At 43.1% G+C, this 10,419-nt stretch overlaps 1 protein-coding gene across 1 annotated transcript in view; it reads left to right on the plus strand.

Moving 5' to 3' along the window:
* Ptpn13 (protein tyrosine phosphatase, non-receptor type 13) overlaps positions 1 to 10,419 on the plus strand; it is a 191,552-nt gene that overhangs the window by 87,168 nt on the left and 93,965 nt on the right. The window lies entirely within an intron of this gene.

Raw genomic sequence — 10,419 nt, forward strand, 5'->3', positions numbered from 1 at the left:
AGGGTTTCTCTGTGGTTTTGGAGCCTGTCCTGGAACTAACTCTTGTAGACCAGGCTGGTCTCGAACTCACAGAGATCTGCCTGCCTCTGCCTCCCGAGTGCTGGGATTAAAGGTATGCGCCACCACCGCCCGGCTTGGAATCAAAATCTTTAAATTGTTCTATAAATAAGTAACTTTTCATTGGACTGCCTGTAACAAAATACATTAGCATGTAGTCCGTGTATCTCACGAGGCAGTCGGTGTGTTCACTACCCAGTGTGAGTCCACACAAGTTTCTCTGTAAAGATAACACATAATAGTCCTAAGTTTATTTGTTCACTTAAGTAGTTATGATAACGCAATATTTCCAGATTTTAAAATTTTATATTTGTTAAAGGATATATACACTAACGAAAAGCTTTTAAAAAATGCAGTGTGCTTTGAACATAACTAGACATTTTCTGTTCTGAATCTCTTTACTGTGAAGATTTCAAAAGCATTTGCTATCAGTAAAACCTGCCTGTATTTTTTCAGGTGTTTTAAAACCTAATAGACAAAACCTGAAAATACAGATTTATTGTGCAAATACTTAGACCACCTTAACTAAGCCTCCATTATTATATTTTCCAGTAGCCCTAACTTAGGCTTGCCTACTAGCATCATTACATAGCACAGTTGAGGTATGGAATTCAAAACATCAATCCTAATGTGATTTTTAGTTTGGGGCAGACTGGTTTTCAACTGTGTTGTATCTCTGCACATGTAATTTACACAAGCTGTGCAAACAAGTGCAGCAAAGGTCTTAACTTGTACACAGAGAAAGATGAGAATAGAAAATAAATGCAATTTGTCTTTTTAATTCTCATGGAAATCGAGGTCTTTATGTGCTATAAACCAAGCAGAACAGTTCACCCGCAATGCACACACCATTCATATTTATGTATGTTTCCCAATTATTTATACTTTGAAATACTCTACAGTCTTTTGTGATCTTGATCCTGACAACTGCTAATGGGTTTTGGTAATTTTAGGATTAGATGACGTCTTTGAGTACATCTTTATCCAAACCCTGCCTTGACTTTAGTAGCACGCTCACTATCCCTGAACCGGTTGATGACTGAGTTCCTGTCAGTCAGAGCATGGTTATTCCCATCATGGATTTTCACAGTTCCGGCTGGAGAGTTCCTGTTGTTACTTTACTTTTAAAAAATGTTCAGGGGCCGGGCGGTGGTGGCGCACGCCTTTAATCCCAGCACTCGGGAGGCAGAGGCAGGCGGATCTCTGTGAGTTCGAGACCAGCCTGGTCTACAGAGCTAGTTCCAGGACAGGCTCCAAAGCCACAGAGAAACCCTGTCTCGAAAAACCAAAAAAAAAAAAACCAAAAAAAAAAAAAAAAAACAAATGTTCAGGGCTGGGATATAGCTCAGTGTCATACCACACCAACCTTAAGTTTGATTCCCAGCACCCCATAAAGAAAAACAATTTGTTCATTTGTTCTTTTGGGTGTGCAAAGAGGGTCGTTGCACTAAGAGTGAGCACGGTAGTCTCCTTCAGACGCTCTCAGCGTTTCTCTGGAACAGACCTCTCCTTTTGAAAGGAGCCTTTTTCTTAGTCACCTCCATCTCACCTAGGCTGACAGCAGCCACCCAGCCAGCCCAATGGAAAACAGACCTGAAGGTCAACGGGTCTATTCGACTCTCAGCTCTCTGCCCAAGGCTCAGAACAGTAGACTGATTTGTCAAAAGAGGTCCGTGATCCGTTTTTCCCAAACAGCCTGTGCTTTGAACTCTGTCATATGGTTTTTCTGTTGGCCATCCAGATTTCAGAAGAGACCAGATAACACTGTTAGCTGTTACTGCCTGGGAACTTGGACATTGAGCTCACCACCTAACAAGCCCCAGTTTCTCCTTACCAAAGTTACATAATTTTGATCTAATAAGCCAGGATAGCATTGGGAGAGACTGTGCCAGGCTAAGACAGCAGCTTTACTGGGATGTTATTCCAACGAGACGCCACCACTGGGGACCACTGGGGCTCATCCTGCAGCTAGAAATGAAGAAGAGACCTATCACAGCGGTGGCAGTGAGTATTCCAACCTCCCTGGGAACAGATTGAGAAAGTTAGGGTGAACAAAGATCCTATGAAAGAAATGATAGTTAAAGCTTAAAAATTCTAAATTATTACTATACGGTTGTAGTTGACAATTTAGTGTTCAGATAATTCTCTATAGAAAGCCGGGCAGAAGGCACAAGAGTTCCCTATGTTAAAAAACCAGTCTTAAAATTTGATGTCTCTTTTCTTTACTCTTAATTTTTCTTTTTAAAAAGGTGGTGGGGAGCTATAGAGATGGCTTAGTAGTTACAAGCACTTGCTCCTTCAGAGGACTGAGGTTCAATTCCAGACACCCACATGGTGACGTACAAATGCACCTCCAGTTCCAGGGGATCCAACTTTGTCTTGTAGACTTAGTGGATAAAAACGCACATGGTGCACAGACACATGTGCAGGTAGAACATATAAAACAGAAATAAAGCACTTTTTAAAAGATTTATTAATCTTTATGTTTGAGTGTTTCCCAGCATTATGTGTGTGTACCATGTGTGTGCCGTGCCTGCTGAGGCCAGGAGGCCGTTGGGTCTCCTGCACCTGAGGTTGCAGATGGCTGTGAGCTGCACGCGTTGTCTCTGCCAGAGCTGTACTGAGCAGTCTCTCCAGCCCCCAGTCCCATGTTTCACTTCAGCATAAGACCGCTCCTCATTGGTTCTTCTTTCTTCTTGAGGGTTGGTAGCTCTCATTTCTACCTCTGACCCGCGTCCCACAGCCAGTGGAGTCTGGTTCTCACTAGGATTCTCTAACCAACGTCCCTGGTGTTGTAATTACCACATACCCCATGCCTTCTCAATGGTTCACAGTGGATTCTTCTCTGTGACAGAGTGATGTGGGAGCAGCACTCCGAGAGCTGCGTGGGTGGGACTCCACACCTGCCTGGGGTTCTAGCATGTTCTCCCCGCAGTCCGAGCCACTTTGCACTCCGAGAGCTGCCTGGGTGGGACTCCACACCTGCCTGGGGTTCTAGCATGTTCTCCCCGCAGTCCGAGCCACTCTGCAACTTACAGATGCAGTATTTTCTACAAAGCCAACAGTTAAATATCATTTATTTAGTGAGCTATGCTATCAATTTACTTCACCCCAAAATGAGATATTGCTTCCTTCTTTCAAGTATTGTGACTTCTAATCCCGGCCCAGTTTTGTTGTCCTTGATAGCCGTGTGGATAGGGTTGAAAGTCGCTGGAATACATGAACATTCACACATAGCATCTTATTTTTGGTTATAAAGGTATACCATTTCATTTGAGAGGGCTCAGTTTCCGGATTTTAACATTCATAATGTTGTAGTCCTCAGGAAGAGAGAGATTGTTTGCCTGGCATGCTCTTGCTAGATCAAAATGCTAGTTATGAGTGGTGCCAGTTTGTTTCTCTACCTTACTTACAAGTAGGAAAAGAAAGAAAAGTAAAAACATGGCAAGGTTAAATCATCCCATAAGCTAAAATAATATTTTAAGCTGCTGTTGCACTGATATCGGTTCCACAGAAATAAATACCAGTAAGAAGGAATGGCCCACTCTTAGTCAAGAGTCCTTTAGACACTAGTGACTTTATTATTATGTTCCTGAGGTTACAATGAGTTTTGTATATTTGATGTGCACTGTTGTGGACAGATCAACATGTGGTTTCGAAAGAACCCAGGGTCTGCAGTGTCTCCAGGGCTGGCATTGTGCAGTAGAGCCTGTTTAATGAGATGCTGTGGCTGCACACCCTATTTTTGAGAGCCACCGGGGGCCAGTCCACAACTGCTGTATGCCTCGTCTGTTTCACTGACACAGGCGCCTTTGGCGGTGGCCATGGTAGGAGTCAGTGCAGGCCAAAACAGCAATACATCATTAGACCTATGTAATTCAAACTTTATTGTAGCTATATTTCTAAAACAAAATGTTAATTTTGGATCCACAAAAAATTCATATGTTTATAAAGGATCTAAATTAAATCTAGCCACTTAGAAACTTAGTTTGAATTTGATATAACCTCCTGAGGAAGTACATGCAGACCGACAGATAAATCTTTAAAATATGTAATACAAACGAGTCTTACTAGCAACAAGTTTCGTCACGGTATTAAAACCCAGCAATGTGTTCGGTTGTTTGGTTAGCCTTGTTCTGTTTTCTGAGACCTGACTGTTTGATTCTTACAGACTATCTCATTTCTTCCCAGTCCCTTCTGTCTCTGCAGTTGTCAGTTACACAAACCTGAAGACACTTGCGACATCCGCCCTTCAGGAGCATTCTATCCTGCGCACAGGCTGGAGTTCCTGGCTCCTGCTTGTCCCGATCACTGCCTCGTCGTTTAGGCTTGACTGTCGCTCTCACTCTCTCCACCTCTCCTTTTCTTTTCCTTCCTCTTTCCATAACCCCTTCCACATCTCTGTGTATGTATAGAGGGAAATAAATGTATATGTGCTTGCACATTGATATGTAAATAAAAGATGGATAAAGAACATCCAGTGTATTTCTACATAGATTTGTAAATACAATACAAGAAATTCCTACCCACCTACCTGTCGTCTAACCCATACAAGGCTGCTTTACATTTTCCTGCCTCCATTTATGTGGCCATCCATCCTCCAGACTGTCGAATGTTTCAGGCATTGCGTGGCTCAGGGTGGTGATCTATATTTGTTCATTTAAAATTACTAATTTTTAAGGGTTTTGTTTTTCTTCCTGTAAGCCTGTGTGTATTTCCTAGCTGTGTCCCTGACATAAAAGGTACTAAACACGTTCTTGTTAATATAACCTGAACACTGTAATCTGAGTTGTGTAGTGAAGGCACAGAAATACCAAGCTAAACACGGAGTCTTGGCACTGGAGGTGGCTGAGTGTCACCTTCTGTACATTAGTAGCCTGAGCTTGGCTGTGTGTCACTTGTAATGCTGCCTTTAGGTCATAGTTTGTGCTGGCTTAGATTAATTTAACGTGAAAATGGTTGAGTGAGAGAGCTTTGTGCGAGCCTAGAATTGTATGCAAATACTGGGAGAGATGCCTCAACTTGTAAGCCATGATCACACTCCATGAGTTCATGCAGCTAAGTCACTAATGTGTATTGCACTAGTAGAAATTGTGGTTCTTGGTTGTAAAGGACTTCTGGAAAATTATAACCCCTGAGACGCTGCTTATTAATTGTTATCAGTGGAATCAGTGTGGTTGGAGAGTAGGCGTCACATCTGTTCCCTGGAGGAAGCTGTGTGTAAAAGATAAGAATACTCTCACCGGGTTCTCTTCTTTATGAGACAGTGGTGTATGTAATGTTATAGAATATAGCTAAATTCTCAGTCATGCCTCTTTAGTCTTATTCCTTCTAGTCTTTCCCAGTGGTCAGGTGATTTCGGAGAGGGTACTTGTATAAGTGTATGATGTATGTGTGTGTGTGTGTGTGTGTGTGTGTGTGTGTGTCTGGTGTATATGTATGTGTCTGGGTGTATGTGTATGTGCTGTGTATGTATGTATCTTTGTGGTGTGTATATGTTGTGTGTGTTTTGTATGTGTGCTATGTATGTTTGTGGTGCTAGTGTGGTGTGTATATGTATGTGTGTGTGTTGTGTGTCTGATGTGTATCTGTGTGTGTATGTGTGTGTCATAAGTACAGTCTGGTGGACTTTGGTTTCACTGATATTTTCTCCCTAGTGTTTTTCAGTCTTGTTGTTCTTAACCCTGATATTTCCAGAATTCCTTCTGTGTCTGAAGTCACACACTCCTAGCAGGTTTTAGTAAAGGAAATTCTCAGGCGAATGAGACATGACCTAGCATAAATGGACCTATGCTTACCAGTTTCTTTGTTGTAGGTCTTGTCTACACATTTAATAGATGATAAAAAATTACAAACTGGCAAATAGAGAGTAGTTTAGCCCAGCAAAGGTGAACATAATTCTTCCATCATACTGATGAGAGCCCAGTTTCCCTAGTACTGGCATCATACTGAAGGTAGAGACCACAAATGCATTTTGTAAAGTGTATATTCAGATATGTGTGTTGTAAGAGGCTGCTTGTTTGTTTGTTCCCGGCTGCTCAGCCCCGAAATAACCATACAGAAACTGTATCAGTTAAATCACTGTCTGGCCAATCACTATAGGATATTCCTAGCAAGCTCTTACATATTAAATTAACCCATATCTATTATTTTATATTTTACTATGAGGTTTGTGGCCCTACCGGCAAGGTTCCAACTGGCAGCCAGCGTCTTTCCCCTCTGGTGGCTACATGGCATATCCCTGACTCCACCCTCTTTCCTCCAGCATTCAGTTTAGTACCCCCCCCACACCCCTCTATTCTGCCCTGCACAGGCCTAAGACAGTTTGTTTTTTTTTTTAATTAAACAATGGTCTTCACAGCATACAGAGGGGAGCCCAGTTCAGTCCATTTCATATGATCATAATTTTTAGTATTCAGAAAACTTTGTAATATTCTATAAATAGGTTCTTTAGGAGCATCTTGTCTTGCAGTCGTTAAATGGAAATTTGAGTTCAATCCGTAGACCCCAAAGAGAAGCAGGACATGGTGGTGCACAATGACCCCACTGCTGTGGAAGTGGGAACAGGCAGATCTGTAGGCCCAGTGCCACCCAAGCCTAGCCAGACCAAAGAGAGACCCTGTCTGAAGAAACAATAGAGGAAACCTCAGGAACGACGCCAAGGTTGTCCTTTTGGCACGCGCACACACACACACACACACACACACACACACACACACACACACACACACACAGACATGTGTACACATACACAAATACAACATTGTCTGTTACCATTTAAAATTCTAATCAGTCCCAATTGATGTGTTGTATATGACATCTATATTATTTGTTTTTATGTATATTTGAACATTGTCTTAAGTATCAAACTTTTTTTCTTAATTACACAATTAGTACTGCAGTCCTGGGATCTGGACCAAATCCAGAGTGCTAGAATTGTGTCTTGAGATGTGGACAGAAAACACGGCCAGCTGTGGTGGCTCACGCTTTTAATTCCAGAACTCAGGACGCAGAGGCAGGTGGACCTCTGTGAGTTTGAGGCCAGCCTGGTCTGCACCGCAAGTTCAGAGACATCCAGGGCAACATACCTGTCTCAAAAATTCAAAAAAGAAACAAAGATAAATACCACTCTCATCTGAGTCTTGTTAGAGCAAGGTGTTTGATAGTGCCAGGGCACTTCACAGAAACATAGGTTCTGTCCGCCTGCTACACACCAGAGCTGAGGTAGAAAAACCTCTTTCTGGTCAGTGCCTCCTGAGACCTAGGCATGTAGATCATCACAGAGCCAAGAAATGTTGTGACCCAAGTGGTCTGTGAGCACGGTGCATGGGCTTCTCCAAACCAGCGTCGATGGCCTTGACGTAGGACATGCAGTTGTACATTTCTGAAATGGCTGGTGTTGCTGTCTAATTTAGAAATGGATAGGGTAGTGATGGTCCTCAGCTTTAACTCTAGCACCCAGGCAGAGGCAGGTGGATCTCTGAGTTTGAGGCCAGCCTGGTCTACAGAGCGAGTTCCAGGACAGCCAGGGTTATACAGAGAAACTCTTGTCTTGAAAAACCAGAGAGGGGCAGAGGAGCTCACACTTACAAAGGTGAAAGCTTTTTATTGCTGTAAGCATGACTACCTGATAATTTAATTTGATTATAAACCTTTTTTAAATTATAAATAAGTAGAAAATACTGTCTGGGACTTCTGATCTAGTTATAGCTGTCACGTTACTGCATGGAAAGAGCGTGTCTGACAGCACTTTAATGACACTGGACTACAAGAGGCCCGCAAGATCAGTCCCTTCTGTTTAAATGGCCCTTCCCACACTGTAAAGAAGGAAAATGTCTTCCTACCCTTTAAAGACAGAGCTAGTCATCTAGTGTGTTTGGAGAGTGCTAGTTCATAACATGGTGTGCCCCAACCTGGGCGTAGCCCTGAAAACAGCCTCTGGAGACAGTGGACTTTTCAGGAAGGAAGGGTGCATATTCTCAAGAAGCTTTAGGGGGTTGAACACAGTTGCTTTTGTCTTCCAGATGGAACCCTGGATAAAGAGAAAAGGCAAAGCACAGACTATAAGCTAACATAGGAAACATAGACACAAAATGAGACCTAGCAGATGAGATTCAGTTTACAGAAATAGTTCAGAAACAGTAGATTCATGTGCTGCTTTATGTAGCACGAAGCTGGAGTTCTGAGGCCCAGCATTCGAGCGCAGGAAACCTCTCTCGTTGGTGTATCAAACAGGTTTGCTGTGTCTTCCTTCTTAGCTTTGTGAAACAGCAGAGCGTGTTGTGTCTACGGCCAGGTCCTCTCCCGGGCCTTGCTGGTCTAGCTGTCCTGAAACTTGCAGTTCTGGATTTGTGAGTTGGTGCTGGATCCCTGGAAAATCCCACATGGTATTTGCAGGAGAGGTTGGCAACAAGAAAACCAAAGTGCTTTGGTGCCTTCAAATGAAACAGTTCTTCCTAAGTAACTCTCTAATGTGTTTAGCAATAAAGTAGTATTCGGTAACATTACTGTTTTCATTGACACTACTGGGGTTGGTTTGTTTTTGTTGTTCTTCATCTTCCATGGCCCTTTCAATCACATTCATATTCACCCATTGGGTTTGCAACCTTATTTTACCATGAGATTTCTCTGTAGTAGAATGCGGTCGTTCACAGAGGACTAGAAAATGCTTTTCAATCCTGAAACCTTTTTCATTGATGAGAGTATACTTGTGTTGACTGCACACAGGCTGGGCGGTCTGTTCATCAGCAACAGTGTGCCTTGTTCTTCAGATGAATGTTATCATAGAAACTTCCTTCCCATGAGTTCATGGCCAGGCATTTACTTGGCTCATGTTTGTTTAAAGTCTCTTTCTCAGCAAGACTCATGGCTCTGCCGGGATTCTCCCAGCACACTGCTCCTGGCTCCACCGACCTGGTTCTTGTGATGCTGTTTAACTAACCTCTTCATTATTCGTTAGCTTCGTCCTCTTGTGCAATCTCTGTTGAAACCTAGCACGAACACTTCATTGTGTGATGTTCCTAGCCTTGAATCTGCAGACTATTCGGGAAAAGAGATATTCTTCACTTCTTCCAGTGACCTGCCATCTGGCATCTCCATCTCGCTTCACTTCAGGGCATTTCCCATGGGCTGCTCTCTCGAAAATCCACAAAAAGCCACAAAACAGTTTGGATAAGTCACTAAAATTCATGCATCCTTACCCCAAGGCCCACATGATGGATTCCTGTGGCTTTCGCTGACTCTCCTCATAGTTTCCCAGGGTGCTGTCTCTCCTGGTGTCGGGGTTCTAGCCACAGGGCTCCCTCACCGTGCCTCAGCCTTTATTGCCAAATGACCTTCTGACGTTGCTATGTTGAGATTTCAAATCTTTGTTTTTACCTTCTTTCTTGCCTGCTGTTTCTCCTCTTTGTGAAGCCTCCCTTGTGTTTTTCCATCTCCATTTCCGTCAGCACATTTTCCATCAGTTTTTCCGACTATCATCTGCAACTTCAAAAACAGGCTTTTTGTCAACCACCAGAAAACACGAGCAGTTCGTCCCCGGGCCAATAGCTCTCCCCAAAGTGCCAGCTTATGGAAACAAACAACAGCATGTGCGCATCTCCCCAGTTCTTCCCACCTGCCCTCCTTTGACCCTTCTGTTCTGCTGGTTCTGTGAAAGTGATTCTCTACAAGGTCACCTGAAGGTCACCTTAGTGTAACCCTTGTTTTCATTCACTGACACAGGAAACATGTGCTTGCTGCACACTAGGCATGTGCCGGATGTAAGAAGCGGCTCATCTTTCTGTGAAAGACCTCATCATTTAGTGAGAGAGGCAGGTCAGGATGGAGAGGCAGCAGCTACTGAAGCGTAAGGAATGGGAAGTATGAGAAGAGATGTCCAGTTTAGTGCTTAGCTTACAGAGTTCAGACGAGAGAAACGATGGTGGTACTCAGCACGCGTTTCCAGGGTAACTAAGAGCTGCTGTGCTGGTCACCAGCGGGGTGCTGATGCAAGGGCAGAATTTGCTTGAGGAAAAACATAGTGATGAGACTTCTACATGGATTTAGTTTTTAAATTTTGATTTAAATATTTGTATGATAAACTTGGACTGTGAGCGAAGTTTTGTGCTGTCGAGCAGATTCTCACCACCGAAAATCTGCAGCTTTCAAAATATGTTACAAATCTTAGTGTGGACCTGAGGATGACAGCCCTTGAATAGCAACCTAAGGAGTTTATAAATTGTCCTCTGAAGGACTCTAATTTGAAAGCGTTTGAGAACTACAGTGCTGTGCCCAGATTTCCAGTCTGGCAAGCCCACTTTCTGTATGCTGGGTTATATGGAGAGCAAGAGTACAGAAAGGAAGCTAGAGGGAATAGAGAAT

The sequence above is a fragment of the Microtus ochrogaster genome, linkage group LG1 (assembly GCF_000317375.1).
Source record: "Microtus ochrogaster isolate Prairie Vole_2 linkage group LG1, MicOch1.0, whole genome shotgun sequence".
NCBI classification, from domain to species: Eukaryota; Metazoa; Chordata; class Mammalia; order Rodentia; family Cricetidae; genus Microtus; species Microtus ochrogaster.